This window comes from Dama dama, chromosome 28 (genome assembly GCF_033118175.1).
Source record: "Dama dama isolate Ldn47 chromosome 28, ASM3311817v1, whole genome shotgun sequence".
NCBI lineage: Eukaryota > Metazoa > Chordata > Mammalia > Artiodactyla > Cervidae > Dama > Dama dama.
The window spans coordinates 37,631,045-37,648,149 of record NC_083708.1 but is presented as its reverse complement, the minus strand read 5'-3'; the positions used below and the strand labels follow the sequence as shown (position 1 = coordinate 37,648,149).

General features: G+C 41.5%; 1 protein-coding gene and 1 long non-coding RNA gene across 5 annotated transcripts in view; one reads left to right on the top strand and one right to left on the bottom strand.

The window, feature by feature from the left end:
* Window positions 1-17,105, bottom strand: part of FYN (FYN proto-oncogene, Src family tyrosine kinase) — a 212,742-nt gene that overhangs the window by 144,516 nt on the left and 51,121 nt on the right. The gene's annotated exons all lie outside the window — the stretch shown is intronic.
* On the top strand, window positions 978-2,842 carry LOC133048100 (uncharacterized). The gene is made up of 2 exons (XR_009690949.1): window positions 978-1,125; window positions 2,221-2,842. It is a non-coding gene; the product is annotated as an uncharacterized LOC133048100 (long non-coding RNA).

The following is a 17,105-nucleotide window of genomic DNA, read 5'->3' as shown; positions in this document are numbered from 1 at the left end:
CCACCGTCTCTTCTAATGAAGAACCCACACAACACAACTTGAGAAGAGTGACCCCTACTCGCCGCAACTAGAGAAAAGACCCAGCCAAAAATAAATAAATATATATTTTATATATATATTTAAAAATATATATATAATGTATAGTGCTCTGGACACAAAGCCCCACACCATATATAACAGTTGTGATCTTAGATGAGCAGCTTTACCTCTCTAGGTCTTGGTTTTGTCATCCTCTAAATGGAAAGTTATGACCAACCTAGATAGCATATTAAAAAGCAGAGACATTACTTTGCCAACAAAGGTCCATCTGGTCAAGGCTATGGTTTTTCCAGTAGTCATGTATGGATGTGAGAGTTGGACTGTGAAGAAAGCTGAGTGCCGAAAAATGGATGCTTTTGAACTATGGTGTTGGAGAAGACTCTTGAGAGTCCCTTGGACTGCAAGGAGATCCAACCAGTCCATCCTGAGGGAGATCAGTCCTGGGTGTTCATTGGAAGGACTGATGCTGAAACTGAAACTCCAGTACTTTGGCCACCTCATGCGAAGAGCTGACTCATTGGAAAAGACCCTGATGTTGGGAGGGATTGCGGGCAGGAGGAGAAGGGGACGACAGAGGATGAGATGGCTGGATGGCATCACCGACTCGATGGGCATGGGTTTGGGTAGACTCCGGGAGTTGGTGATGGACAGGGAGGCCTGGCGTGCTGCGATTCATGGGGTTGCAGAGAGTTGGACACGACTGAGCGACTGAACTGAACTGAACTGAAATGGAGATAATACTAATACCTATCTCCTAGAATTTGCAAGAAGTGCCAGTGAAAGAGTAAAAAGGTCTTGGCACATGGTCAAGACTCAACTAATTTCAGATATGACAAACATCTTCACTGTGTAGAAACAGAATTTGCATGGAAGCCAAAGCTTCAGCAAAGAGGTGTTGCTGAAACCGGAAAGTGGGTTGCAGATGGGAAGAGAGAACCTGTTACTTCTAAGTTCCCACGGCATCTCTGCTTCCTCTGCTAGACAGAAAGCACAGAGGTGCTGAGAAACTTGAGGATCATCCTTCCAATTCTCCCAGCAAGATGTGAGCTGAAGGAGAGAGTGCAGGCCACGCTGGAATCCGCACTGGTGAGCCTTAACTTCTCATCACGTCCCAACACGGGAGTGCCTCAATGCCATCTGGACTTAGGTTAACCCTGTAAGGGGAAAGCACATTGCTTACTCTGGAGGAGCTGAAAAACGTAAGGGGAAAATCCCATGCCAACACTATTCTTATTAAAAACGCTATTCGTATTAAAAACAGGTCAGAATGATGGGGAGAAAACAAACCTTAATATTGCATACGTTTTCATAAGTGGTTTTGGTTTTATGAATGAAGTTTTGATTCTAAAGACAAAGGTGCAGAAGAGAATGATAAAGCCACATTTCATTGATAAGTCCCAGATTCTCATCTAAAGTGAAACAAAGCAAAAGCCTGAAGCATGTATAAGATTTTTTTCACTACAAGCCTTTGGAATTTCCCAGGAGAAGAATAAAGATAGAACTAGAGAAAACTAATCTAATGCAGGTAAAATTTAATCTTCCCTTTTAACAAAAGGTTGAAAATAATTAAGAACCTGAAATAGAAAAAAAAGCTTATGCAAAACTCTGTATACAGATAGCTTATAAAAAGTTTATGCAACATTTTAATACACATAATACATAAAATTTATACTATGTGTAGAATTAAATTAAGAAAAGTGAAAGTGTTAATAGCTCTATCTGACTATCTGCCACCCCAGGGACTGTAGCCCGACAGGCTCCTCTGTCTGTGGAGTTCTCCAGGCAAGAATACTGGAGTGGGTAACCATTCCCTTCTGCAGGAGATCTTCCCAACCCAGGGATTGAACCCCAGTCTCCTGCACTGTAGGCAGGTTCTTTAACGTATTAAGAAAATATAAACTTAAATTATGAATTTTACCCAGTGACAGGAATATTTTTGTGAATTAATGCTAAACAAAATAAATATTTAAAAAATATCTCTTTGGTTTGAACCTTTGTAATAACCCCATACTTACTGAAGAAAAGGAAAAAAAAAAAAAAGGAAAATGGCAAGAAAATTCAGACAATTTTTCAACCAAAATGAACTTACATGAAAGTCCTGGGGGCAGAAATGCAAGTCAGGATTTGATTGCTGAGCACAAAAATATGAGTTAAAAGAATATTTCTGCTTTTTACTTGCAGAAAATGTTTGAAATACAGTTCCTAGATAATCTCAACATGCAAGGCAGGTAATCTGGTGAGTTTTCCATGTGTGTGTGTATGTGTGTGTGTGTGTGTGTGTGTGTTTGTGTGTGTATGCTTTAAAAAGATTCACCAGGAGGCTTCTTTGAAGAGCTGGCCTCCCTTAAAAGGAACCTGATAAACAAAAATTTAATTTGGACTCTCTTTGGTAAACACGACTCATGCAATCCAGCTCAGGCCATGGGATAAGGCACAGCAAGCTAAGAGAGTTTCTGTCCACATTCGGTCAGTGTCAGCTCATCTCACTGTTCTCCTGGGAGTGGAAGCAGTGTAGACAAACCATAGTCTTGGACTCCTGCAGTCTGTCAACTGTTTAAATGCTTTCCCAAATAACAGAGAAAAATGTTGTATATTTTTGATTGCATAAGAAACAGATCTGAATGCTGAATTAAAAGGAATTGAAATGTTTATAGTTTTAATTGTCCAAAATGCCTTTCAATTATACTTAATCTTCACTCTAATAAAAAATTCATTACAAATCAACATCAACACAAAATTCCTCACTAAACCACTATTTTTTAAAAATCTGGGTAACCACTCTCTTCCATTGCTGAATGATTAAGTACACACATTTGCTGAAATTTGACATCCTGTACAGTTTTAGTATGGTTCCACTTTTGTAAAATATGTATCTTTGAGGGAAAAATACTAGAATAAAACATCTAAAAACAAGAGACATTTGTTGTCTCTGGATGATGGAATTTCAGTAAAGAAATTATATCCTTTCCTGAGGGTTTCTAAATTTGCTAAAACTTCCCATAATAATACATGTAATATTTACTGATCATGTATTAGATGCCAGGCAGTTTTTTTTTAATGCTTCACGAGATAGGTATTATTATTATCCCTGCAACTAATACTTGAAGGATGGAAACCTGAATGTCTGTCTCACAACCACTTTGCTACAACTAAATTTCATCTGTAGCCAGAAGAAAAAAGAAAACACTTAAATACAAATGCTACAAACCCAAGTGAAAAGCTATATGGAGACAATATACTTCTAGGCATTTATATAAAAGATTTTACTTAGGTACTCCTTAAATATCTCCATGATTTTTAAAATATTTTTAAAAGTATGGTATCTATTTGAAAATGAAAGGAAATTAATAAAATCATACATGAACTAAAACCAACAATCTAGATTTAAATCAGTACTAACACTTACACACCTTCTTTCAGAAGATCCAGTCACCAGACAACCCCTTATTGATTCTAACCTACCTGATCTGACCGCAAAGAAGCAAGTAAAAAGAATCTTTCCTTGTGAGAGAGATAAATTTAGGACTCAAAGAAAATGGTGCTCCGTCAATCATGTGAAACAGAGTTAGTAGCTCAGTCATGTTCGACTCTTTGTGACCTCATGGACTGTAGCCCATCAAGTTCCTCTGTTCACGGGGTTTCCCTGGCAAGAATAGCGGAATGGATTGCCATTTCCTTCTCCAGGGCATCTTCTTGACCCAGAGATCAAACCCAGGTCTCCTGCATTTCAGGCAGATTCTCTATTGTCTGAGCACCAGGGAAGCCCATAGATCATGTGTAAACTCCCATCCCAAGTACACTACACTACAATAGTGAAACACCATTTTTCACCTATCCCATTAACAAAGATGATAATGAGTGAAAAGTACCACCATAAGAGTATTGAGAAACTGGCACCATTGCAAACTTTTAGTAGAGAGTGGTTATACAATAAATATGGAGGAAACTCCAAAATGTACAAACCCACTCATCAACCAATTTTCTAGCTAGGGATTTATACTAAGGAGAAAATTAAGTATGCTGTGTGTTGTGGTATTATATGTTCAAGGCAATATTGCTTATAACATAGAAAAACCAGCAGTAATCTATACATCCACTCACAGGGGAGTTTACTTCTGTATCTGCAAAATCTGGTTACTACATCTAGAACTAAAAATAAATACCTATTGAACGAATGGCACAATGAATAACTTAATGGGATACGGCTACATAATTGAACTCTAGACCAGCAATAATACTTCTGATATAAAGCTATATTCAGCAACATAGAAAGGCGTCCATAGCATTTTGTTAAGTGATTAAAACAGATTACAGAGTTGTCTATTGGTACAATCCTATTCATATAAAATCATATATATAACTGTGTACTACTATATATGTGTAGATATCTAGAAGAACAATACAGGTGGGAAATGAAATTTTTCACTTTTTCTTTATACTTTTATGTATTATTTGGACTTATTTAAAAATACTAGCTACATTTTCTTTTTGGTTGAGGAGAAAGTGTGTGTGAGTCGCTCAGTCATGTCCGATTCGTTGCGACCCCATGCACTGTAGCCTGCCAGACTCCTCTGTCCATGGAATTTTCCAGGCAGGAATACTGGAGTGGCTTGCCATATTCTTCTTCAGGGGATCTTCCCAATCCAGGGATTGAACCTGGGTCTCCTGCATTGTAAGCAGATTCTTTACCATCTGAGCCACCAGGGAAGTCCTTTTGAGGCTTGAGGAGAATCCTACTTAAATTTGTATCCCAACCACCCTACTAGGGAGGAGGAGAATATCCCTAAGTAATAGATGTTATTCAGAGGATAAGATTTAAGACAACTTGATTTTCCTTGTTTTCTCAAACACTGCTGTGCTAGAAGTTCTCTTTCCTACTCCCATAACATGGCTGAAACAGAATGAACACAGGGCACATCTGTTTGAAAACAGTTGCAAGCAGTGCCCTGGTAACCATTACACTGAACAGAGAATCTCTCTGCAAGATATTTCACTACTTTGGCTTTTTCTGTCTAGAGCCCTTCTGAATCCAGCCTTGTTAACTTTCTGGACAACCCTGCTAGCCCAGGGATGCCCTCCTGGGCTCAGCATGCATCCACGTGCAGTCACCATCAATGCACTCCATCTGTTAGCTCCACACACAAAGACCTCAAGTCATCTGGCAAACAAACATTGCTTTTCTTGAATGCTAGACTGAGATTAAAAATGTATGGCTTGTATTAATAACTAATGGTTTCTGGTCATTTTTGTTTTCAATCCAGGAGAAAATACAAGCATCGCTGATACACAAATGACAAAGTGTTTCTCTCTGGATTCAAAAAAGGGCAGCACGATTCCTTCACTGAGGCCCTGTCTTGCGACAACAGGGCCCAGCTGCAATTCTGGCCAGTCTCTGAAAGCAGGAGTCAGGGCCAACAAATGCTGCATCTACACACGTGCCCTGAAGAATCAGCCAACTGTGAGAATGGTGGAGAGGACACACATGAGCCGATGACTGTAAACCTCCTCCTCTGGATGTCATTTACCAGAATTACAAACATTTGCTGAAATGTATCCCATGCCATGCCAATGCATGGGTTCACCAAGTCAAGAATAAGCTATGTATTTTGGCCTTGTAGTATTTTCCCTAAATCATCATGTGCAGAGTGTCACTGCAGAGCAAGATGGAGGGCTGAGAGAAAAGACAGACCACCAGAAGAAAACACACCCACTGCTCCCCTCCTTATAATTCCTGGGTACAGCATCAATCCAGCAGCAAAAGCAGGCAGCCAACACCCACAACATTCTCAATGCCTCAGCCGTGAGGGTGGCTGGCTTGATCTTGATCGTATCAAGCTGATTATGGATTTAGGGTTGCAAATCCTCTTTAAAAAGGAAGCATTGTCTATGAAGATGAACCTCCTGACTTGAACTTTGAGTTACATGTCCAGGGGTGGTGACAGTCTGTAATCACACCTGTTTGATGCTGGTTCCACTCATTTACAAGATGCGGGGCCGGCCTGGGGCCTGTGCAGATGCCCACGGGCCTCCTGAGAGAGGAGCCCAGAAGACAGCTTGTGTCAGGGCCCGGCTCCATTGTGGGAACAAGTACGTGCTCTTTCGCCCAGCTCCTGCCACTGCTGACTAGTTTTCTCTGATGCCTCTGTCATGTGCCTCGTCTACTCAGAGCTGTCTGCATCTGAGCCACAGCTATTTCCTGAGGGATATAAAACTCAACAAACTGCAAACAAACAGTACAAAACATGATCTCACGCTGTCACGCCACTGTCTCTCTAAACTGTAGCATCCTGGCGGCTCCCTGATTTACAAGTGTCATTTGACACTCGCTTTTCCCTTCCAGCAACTTCTTGCCCCTGCTTTTACCCGTGTCCATCAGCTCCCTCTCCCACAATGTGTCCTCCCCAGCCCTGCACCTACGCCCACGCGGGGCCTCTGGCTCTCCAGGTCATCAGGCTACAAGTGTTCCTTCAGAGTTCACCGGCAAGTTAACCTTCCTCGTTCTCAAGAGCTGAACACTGTCAGCGGATTCCCCTGACACTCGTGGCTGTCTGATTGATCTTCTCTTGCCCAAACTGCCCTACTATATTTGCTCATTTTGGTCAGGGGGTACAGATATCATCCCAGGTCCAGAAACTCAGAGTGGGTCTTGTCTTAATCTCTCTTCTCTCATCCTCTACATCCAAGCAGGCTGCCACCATTGACCCTGGAGATTCAGTCTTCAAACAGGCTTGTAGTTCATTAACATTTAATACAGATTAAAAAAAAATTCCCCAAAAGGAGTCTGTAGACTATAGTACAACACACAAATTCAAGATGTCAGCATGGGCACAAGCCTTTCACTTCATTTCTGTCCCGTGTCAAAGGCATTCAACTCTTACTCTGGTATTTCAATCCTGTAATGTGGGCGCATTGTAAGTTTCCATCTAGAGCTTGCTTGGACTGTTTTATGACAGTCCCTTGAAATTAAATGCTCTTTCCTCTCTTTAAAAACACAGCACTTGAGCCACCTTCCCCAAGACCTTGACCCAGATTAAGCTGAGTTTTAGCCACTTCAGTAACCCCTTGGGCAGAATTTTAATTAGTTTAACAGACCTGTGTGCATTGCAGAGGTCTTTATATAGTTTCCGTTTTATCTTCTAATTTGTGTTTGTTTATTCATTTTTCAAACTTGCACAAGGAGGGATCAGGCCTTGCTATGGGTTGTTAGTGACCAACTGATTTCAGCTCATTATCAATTAGTCCCACCACCCCCACTTTATACATGAATACATTTTTAAACTATTGTTCCCACACACTCACCCTTGGTGTCTCCTCCAGAGAGTCTGGTGATGAGAGAGCTATTAACAGTATTTAAAACTTTCATTTCGACTTGGGAGCAAGAAATGCATCCACTCCTGACAAAAACAGCTTACGGATGAATTCCAAGTATCCAAGTGTTATTTTCTTCATCCCACAAACCCAGAGACATGACACGACCATGACACAAGACTGGATGACATCCCACAGCCATCAGATGATAGATGTTTTCGTTGGTTTCTCCTTAAATCAGGGCTATTAACAGCAGCATGAATCTGAACGAGAACCTTCTGCAATAGTTCTGACAAGGCTCCCTTCATAAACCTCAACTACTTTTCTTCTGAAGAGATGCTCTATTAAGTCAATTCTGTTTATGCAATCATTGTGCATTTATATCTTTTTAAAGATAAAATGAAACTTCTATGAAGGATGAATTGTACCCAGAATACTATCTGTCTTGGAAAGATGCCAAAACACATACTCATTTAAAATACACAAAACAAAAACCACCAGCCACCAATACTTCTCCCAAGAACACAAAAAAAGTAGTATACAGAATTCTCTTTTGCAGAGTAGGGTGATCTTTTAAAAAAAAATTTATTGAAGCATAATTGATTTACAATGTTGCATTAATTTCTGCTGTACAGGAAAGTGATTCAGTTAAACATATACATATTCTTTTTTTATATTCTTTTCCAATATGTTTTAACACAGAATATTGAATATAGTTCTCTGTGCTATACAGTAGGACCTTGATATTTACCCATCCTATATATAATAGTTTACTTCACAGTAGGGTGATCTTACGGAGGTAAGTAAAATCAATAAATATTGCTTTTAGGAAATAACCTGAGAAATAGGTTAACTGTGTCTTACAATAGTTATACTAATACATAATTTACTACAGAACTTAGGATATTTTAGTTTGATTTTAAATTTCAATGCAATTGAATATTATACATAAAGTATAAATTACAATGATCTAATTGAATAGGCAAAAATACCAACATTCATTCATTCATTCACTCAGTCACTGAATATGTATTGACAAGTGCTTTGATAAATACTGTCCCTAGCAGCTCACAACCATAAAAACAACAATGTATTAAGTACTGCAATTATCCAGTAGGTTATGCTGGGAAGCACCAAGATTTAAGAAACTGGCAGATCATAAAATGGGTAAGGCAGAGATCTGTTTACACTGACCAGGGTCCTCTCCAAGTTAAAAGTTAAAAAACAGTGAAAAAGTTAAAAAACAGTGTCTATAAAATGATTTTATTTGTGTTAAACCACAACACACACCAGATTACATGGAAAAGGGTCAGGAGAAAAGATCCATCCAGGGATTAATCATAGTTTTCTCTGAGAAAGGCAGTGGAAAGGAACATAGTTAAAAAAAAAATAGATGGCTGATTCATGTCAATGTATGACAAAACCCACTGAAAAAATAAATAAATAAATAAAGGGAAAAAAATAGATTATCTTTTAACATACCTCTGCTATTGTCTGAATTTCTAAAGTAATCTATATAATTCAGGTAATGCTTGTATAATGAAGAAGTAAAAGTAAATGAAGCCGACAATGGAGGCAGCAAAGGAGGCTGAGAGGGATGAGCTGGAAGCAGAAGGAAATCCTGATGAGGGTGGAGCCAATAGGGGAGGACGGTGTTGAGAGGGCAGCTGGAGGAGGGGGAGGACCCAAGAAAGGACGCGTCAAGGAGGGGAGGAATCCCCAGTTTGGGCTATGGCTCTTTCAGTGGAAATAGAAGGCAGCAGGGTGGGGACTTTCAGTGGTTAAGACTCGACGCTTCCACTGCAGGGGGCACCGGGTCCATCCCTGGTTGGGGAACCAGCACCCCACGTGCCACACATCACAGGTGAAAACATGGTATGAGGGAGGGAGCAGCAGGTGTAGCTCAAGTGTCTCAGCACAGGTAACCTGCACGAGCCAAGTGAACTGGGAACAAGCAAAGTTAGGCTGCCCCACCCTCCTGTTTTCTCCATGTTGCCAAATAGGTACAGAAAAATACTCACGCATTTTGTAAAAATCAACATCACAAATGCGATCACGAATGGCAACCAGCACTGGAGGCCATAGACTTCAGGTGTAGGGACCCACTAAGAGGACCCAGGAACTACCTACGGCGGGTGGGAGGTGGGGTGGCTAGGCAACTCCAGCCCCAGCATTGACTATCAAGGGATGATGCTGGCCCACTGTGGCCAGAGCATGCTATTTTTAAAGAGAAGTCATATGTTTGGTTTTTTTAAAAGTGTGAAGTATCCTGACTTTAAAAATGCTGGCCCAGACTTTTACAATACACTGGACTCGGGAAAACAGGCCTGTAGTCCACCCCTATAGCATTGTGACTGTAAGCCTCGTATTGAGGGGAAAATGTCAACTAAAATTTCTCTCTGTTTCTCTTGAAAGAGTCCTTTGTCTCTAGGCTAAGGACATAGACCTGGTAGATTAAAAAAAACCATCCTCTATTTTTACTTTTAAATATATCTAGTACTTGAACTAAAAAGGATTCATTCTACTTTCCTTTAAGGGTTTACATCCCCAGACACTCTGCTGGTAAACATTTAATGCAAACTCTTAATATCATGTCCACATAACAGACCTCAGCTAACTGTTACAAGTGTTAAAACGTGTGTCTGAATGGGAAGCACAAATTAACTGGCACAAATTTTTAAAAGGGCAAAAATGAGGAGGGACCAAAATTTCTCACAGAAAATATATGAGCATTCAAGTTGACTCTCAGTTAATCAATTTCCTCAGGAAAGAACTTCCCATTTGCAGATGACTTGTCCTACAACACACCCAACAGTTTCATTAGAATGCTATTTTTAATCAGTTCATCATATCACTATGCTTCAGGAAGTGAAAGCAAGAAGTATATAAAACCAACAACTATGGATACAGAGCATTCAGAAGTCAAATAACACTTCTAACTGGGAAAATAACTGGGGAAGTGTAGCATTGCCACAAAGGATATTTAGTGACAGTTGTTACTCTCAAGTGAGTGCATAGGCTCTTAAAAATCTTCATTATACACTTCTGAAAACTGAAAACCGTGTATTGCAAGAGGTGAAGAATCTATTCGGTAATGACTCATATACGATAACATCATTGGGTGGATCATTGTCATAGAGTCTATTTCAAGTTCATTTCACTTTGCTCTGATTCTCATAGTTTACTAAGAACTGATGTGGATAATGATAAATATCAGCGTCTCTACTTTCAAATGATTTTCCTCCTGATGGAACAAATATAATCTCAGGCATGTAGAAAGAGAACTCACATAAAAGCCATCTGCACGTTAGGCTTAGGTTTCTTCTGAAACCTAGGAAAAAGCCTTAACACCATATGTCAGAGAGCATCTTGTTAACCCTGGGTGACGTTCTTGCCTACGGCTCCCTGTGTCTTGGTCTTTCCTTCTTGCGTTCCATGTTTTCAGTTCATGTACTCCCGCACTTGCTTGTCTGTCCCTGTTCATCCTGCCTCATCTATTTTGCCTCATCTTCTCTCGCTCATTACTCTGGCTTTTCTCTTTGTAATTGCTGAGTGTGACTGTTTTGCTTCTCTGGTCTCCTGTCCTTGCAGGAGCCCTTTCCCTTCCCTGCCTAAATTAACACTAGTTTTCAACCAAGGTATAAACTTCGAGCTAGTGTTAGCTCGCCACAAAATGCATCCTTGGATACCTTACCCTGTGAGGTGCTTATATCAAGTTCACAAATTCAAACGCTGAATCAACATGTTTGTCAGAAAGTATCTTTCTTTTATACTTGTGACAAAGAAACTGCTTAAAATCTCCCATATCCTGTGAAAGCTTCTCCCAGCTCCCATCTCTGTGCTCTGTTCAATTCCTTAGATTGCGCACTGCCTAACTTGGGCACTACCTTGGTCATGAAGCTGCTAAAAGACTGGAAGAGTCAGAAAACAATTGCGTCTGATGTGTTGGAACAGTAGACCATAGAACTTACTGGCCTCTGTGTTTCCAAACAAAACAGATTCCACTCCACAGAGCTTTGGGAGAACCTACTCTTTTTCGTTTAGCTACTAAGCTTTCAAGTTCTTGGCTGAAAACAGATGTAACTGCCTCAAGCAAACAGCGAAGAGTTTTATCATTGTGTTTCCCACCCAACAAATTTGGCAACTGAAAGAACATGGAACCTCGGGATGTACATGATTTAGAGGCAGTGCCCCGGAGGCCAAGCACAGTTCTTATGACGAGACACACCTGGGCTCAGAGCCTAGCATTCTCTGTAGCACGATACCTGGCAACTGACTCGATTTCTCTGACTGTGGTTTTTTCCACCAGTGAAGCAAAGATGTCAGTGCCTACCCCATAGGATTGCCGTGAGGACTAAATTACAGGAGGTAATCTAGGAGACTGGCTGGCATAGCATACAACAAACAGTGGTGTGGGGACCAGAAATGAAGAACATATGTGACCAGGCTCCCTCTTGCCCCAGCTGCTGCAGTGGACCCTGGCTTAGCCTTCCTGGCTCTTCCCCTTGTCCAGCTTACTGGGAAAGTGATGGGGGGGGGGGGGGGGTGGGGGGGGGCGGTGTTAATTTATAACGCAGAATCAGGAGGAGAGGTGGAAGAAGAGTGGGTCATTGATGGGAAATATCAGGAAGTTTGTCGGGGCCGTAGGGTGTAAGGACAGCTCGTGGGGAAGGAGGGACCCGAGGAGCTGCTGTGGATTCTATGACCCCACCGTTGCACTGAACAACACAAGTAAATAAAGCATTTGTTATTTTGGAATTACTGTCACAGTATGGAAGCAACCTAAATGTCCATCGACAGATGAATGGATAAAGATGATGATGTACACATGTACAGTAGAATATTACCCAGCCACAAAAAAACAATGAAATAATGCCAACTGCAGCAACATGGATCGACCTAGAGATGATCATACTAAAGTCAGACAGAGAGAGACCAATATCACATGACATCATGTGTGTGGAACCTAAAAAGATGATACAAATAAATTTATTTACAAGACAGAAATAGACCCACAGACATAGAAAACAAACTTCCAAAGGGGAAAGGGGGAGGGAGGAAAAATTGAGAATTTGGGATTAACAAATACACACTACTATATATAAAATAGATAACCAATGAGGACCTACTCCACAGCACAGGGATGTGTATATACTCAATGTTTTGTAGTAGCCTTCGAGGGAAAAGAATCTAAAAAAGGATGGCGTGGCATGCATGCTCCGTCGTGCACAGCTCTTTGTAATTCCATGACTGCGGCCCACCAGGCTCCTCTGTCCATGGAATTTTCCAGGCAAGAATACTAGAGTGGGTTGCCATTTCCTCCTCCAGGGGATCTTCCCGACCCAGAGATCAAACCCACATCTCCTGCATTTCCTGCATTGGCAGGTGGATTCTTTACCACTGGTGCCACCTGGGAAGCCCGAATAAGAATAGATATGAATGTAAAACTGAATCAGTTTGTTGTACATCTGAAACGAACACAACACTGTAAGTCAACTATACATTAATTTTAAAAAGAAAAATAAATAAAACATTAAAAAAGAAATTATTATCACATGACTGTTATCTGTTTGGCCCTAACATGAATCATTAAAACTGGAATGTGTGGGTCTGGATACATACAGGCTAGAGGAAGTACTCTACTGGTTTTATTACTACTTAATTACACAGACTTGGGAATGGAGGTGGCCCCTAAGCTTGAGGGAAGGGGATGTAAAAACAGCTGAGCCGCCCACCTCATGGGCAGAGGAGTGCAGAGAGGCACCGGAAGGCGGCTGGCCAAAAGAAGAGTGTGACGCCAGGTCCCATTACCCACTCTTGACTCATCCTGATTCTGGCGAGTCACGAGCATCTCTGTTTCAGTTCTTCCCTCATAAAATGGCAGGATGGGAGGGCTATATTATTATGGCACACCAGTTGGCCTTTTAAAAGCGAGCTGGGATGCATGCCAGCAGCTGGGCCTCCCAACGCTGGCTTGTCCCTGCTCCTTAAGCAGTAGATATGCATGTGCCAGGTGTAAACGCACATGTATAAGTGAGTAAGTGTGTGTCTGTGTGTGTATGCACACACGCATCCTCACACAAATGCTGGGGCCGCTCCTGAACAAACCACTAAATCACTTAAAAAGAAAGCCTTTGAAAGGATCATCTGGCAAATCCCTCTCCACCCAAATAAGAATATACCTCATTCTAAAAAGACGAGAAGACCTCTTTTTTCCCTAAAAATCTCCATAGGAGAGGTTTGCAGCCTCCCATTAACGTACTTGATTTTCTAAAAACTCTGATATGGGAAAGTTCTTCTCTGCTACATCTAAAAAAAATTTCACTGCTGCCTGCATTCCCAATTCTGTTTACCACACTATTTTGATTTTGTCTAGAACATATCACCTTCTAACAGCTATATAATTTGCTTAGGTATTAATATTTACTGTTCATTGTTTTCTGTCTCACCTCCTTTCCCCCAACCAGAATAAGGAACCTTATCCCAAGTACCTAGAGCAGTGCCTGGTTTAGACTTGGTACTCTATAAATATTGGTAATTTGAAGCTGAATTATTTCTCTAATCTTTGATAAAATCACAAATCGACAGAGCTGGAAGGGACCTTTGAAAGGAACCTTAAAACTGCAAAAATTAAGGCCCCAAGAGGGTAAGTGGCTTGCTAGAGGGTATACACAGAACGTCCCAAGCCCTTTTCCACTTTACCTCTGCACCTCCAAACAGAACTGTGACCCTGGGGAAATAATCTGGGTGGGAGGCAGCCAATGAGAGAAACCAAATCTGAACTCATTTAAAGCAAGAGAGTCAGAGAGAATAAAGTACAGCATTTATTTATAGAACAGTAAAATCTCTTAAAATAATGATAATAATTTGTACATCAGTAGCCACTTTCATCTAAGAATCTCAGAGAGCTTATGAAATTCTCTCCCTACAATGTGTGGCATCATTATCAGTATCAGCTCTCAGACAAGGGAACTAAGAAGCTGGGTGTGCTATGGCCGTCCTGCAGGCTGGCTCAAAGCTCTCTGGGACTACAAAGCCTCTCCATGATTTTATGCCCTCATCCTTATCAACATCAAAAACAGCTGGATAAAGCTAAAACCTCCTGGTTTGTTTTCTTTTGTTGTTCTTGTTCAGTTGCTACGTTGTGTCCAATTCTTTGTGACCCCATGGACTGCAGCAGGCCAGGCTTCTGTGTCCTTCACTATCTCCCAGAGTTTTTCTCAAATTCATGTCCATTGAGCTGGTGATGCCATCCAACCATTTCATCCTCTGTTGCCCCCTTCCCCTCCTACCCTTAATCTTTTCCAGCATCAGGGTCTTTTCCAATGAGTTGGTGCTTCGCATCAGGTGGGCAAAATATTGGAGCTTCAGCATCAGTCCTTCCAATAAATATTCAGGGTTGATTTCCATTAGGACTGACTGGTTTGATTTCCTTGCAGTCCAAGGGGCTCTCAAGAGTCTTCTCTAGCATCACAATTCAAAACATCAATTCTTTGGCACTCAGCCTTCTTTATGGTCTGATTCTCACATCCATACATGACTACTAGAAAAACCATAGCTCTGACTACATGGACTTTTATCAGCAAAGTGATGTCTCTGCTTTTTAATATGCTATCTAGGTTTGTCACAGCTTTTTTTCCAAGGAGCAAGCATACCATTCAGGCCCATTTCAATTTTTAAGCCCATATTTAGAGAAACAACCCAGGGCATTCGGGTGTCCGATCATGTAACACCTCCATGCAGCTTACCAACAGTTGGAACTTGACCACAAGGACATCTGAGGTGCCCAGCAGCTATGGGGGCTGGGGAATTTGCTTACTGCCCTAGCTCTACACATCCTTTCCATCTGTGTGAGGCAAATCAGCTCTGTTGGAATAGAGTGTTTACACTCACCCCTCAATTACTGAGGAAGGGCCAATGAGATGGAGTCAACACAACAGGCCCCAGGGAGGAGCCCATCTAGGCTGTGACCAGGCGGCATGCTCTCCATTTCAAGGGGAGGAGGAAACAATAGATTCTGGATTCCAAAATTTCTCACTGGAAAGCTTGCTCCAGGTCCCTTATTGCACGTAGGCAGATGGCCTTACCCTCTTTACTCACTCATGGAATGACATCAGAGCCACAGCAGCCTCTACAACCCTGCCACATGTGCAGAGGTAGTTCCAGTGGAAGGACTCTTGTTCCGGTTTGCTGTGTACCGTGAGCTTTCTCCTCTTCTGCAGCTCCTGGGACCACACTGCTGACCTTGCCCTTGGACTGCGAGCTTTGTGGCCCAACCGCCAGGCAGCATCCTGAGGTCTGCCAGCCCCCTGGAACAAACGGAAATCCTTACTGAGCTCAGGATTTCCCACTGTTTCCTGAAAGTGCCATGTTCCGCGGGATACTCAAAGGAATAATGTAGAAAAGGAATTCTGTGATCAAAAAAGCTGCAAAACTTGAGTTGAAAAATATCTTAAACAATGGCAGTTCCACAAAAGAAAAAAAAAAAAATGAAATTCCCTTGTGATCCAGCATTTCTGCTTATGAGTATATACCCCAAAATGGCTTCCCAAGTGGCACAGTGGTGAAGAATCTGCCTGCCAGTGCAGAAGGGGTTGGATCCCTGAGTCAGGAAGATCTCCTGGAGTAGGAAATTGCAACCTGCTCCAGTATTCATGCCTGGAAAATTCCATGGAGCCTGGCAGGCTACAGTCCATGGGTCACAAAGCATCAGACATGACTGAGCACATACACACCCCAAAACACTGAAAGCAGGGTCTCAAAGAGATGATTGCCCACCCACAGAAAAAACAGCACTATTCACAGGAAACAGCAGTTAGAAGCAACTCAAGTGTCAACTTCAGTTGCATCAATAAAAATATGTGGTATACACACACAGTGGAATATTACTCTGCCTTAAAAAAAGAAGGGCTTCCCTTGTGGCTCAGCTGGTAAAGAATCTACCAGCAATGTGGGAGACCCGGGTTTGATCCCTGGGTTGGAAAGATCCCCTGGAGAAGAGAAAGGGTACCCACTCCAGTATTCTGGCCTGGAGAATTCCATGGACTGTATAGTCCATGGGGTTGCAAAGAGTTGGACACAACTGAGTGACTTTCGCTTAAAAAAGAGGGAAATTCTGACATGTGGTGCAACTTTTGCTTAAAAAAGAAGGAAATTCTGACATGTGGTACAACATGGGTGGGCCTTGAGGACATTATACTAAATGAAATTAGCCAGTCATAGAAAGAAAAATACCGTATGATTCCACTTCTATGAGGCACCAAGAGCAGGCGAATTCAGAGACAGAAAGTGAAATGGTGGCTACCAGGGGCTAAGTGAGTATGGGGAATGGTTGTTTAATGGGTACAGACTTCCAGTTTCTCAAGATGAGAAGAGTTGTGGAGACTGATTGGGCAACAATGTGAATATACTTAACGCTACTGAACTAAAACACTTAAAAATGATGAAGATAGTAAATTTTATGTCACATGTACTTCACCATAATTAAAATATACTCAATGGTCTTTGGAGAAGAACTTCTCAGAGTCTTTAAATGTTCACGTGCGCTGGGAATCCCCCAGAGGGGCATCCAGCAAGCAGTTTTTCCTGGCTTATCTGGTCACAAAACCCGGTTTTAATTTTTTTTTTTTTTTTTTCAACAGATCATCCCATGGGACCAGAGTGCTTCATAACACACTTTACAAAACACTGAAAACTGTTAGAAAATAGGAAATTCTATTTTTCATATTTACATAAAGGAAGGCAAGATTCCAGAGGCT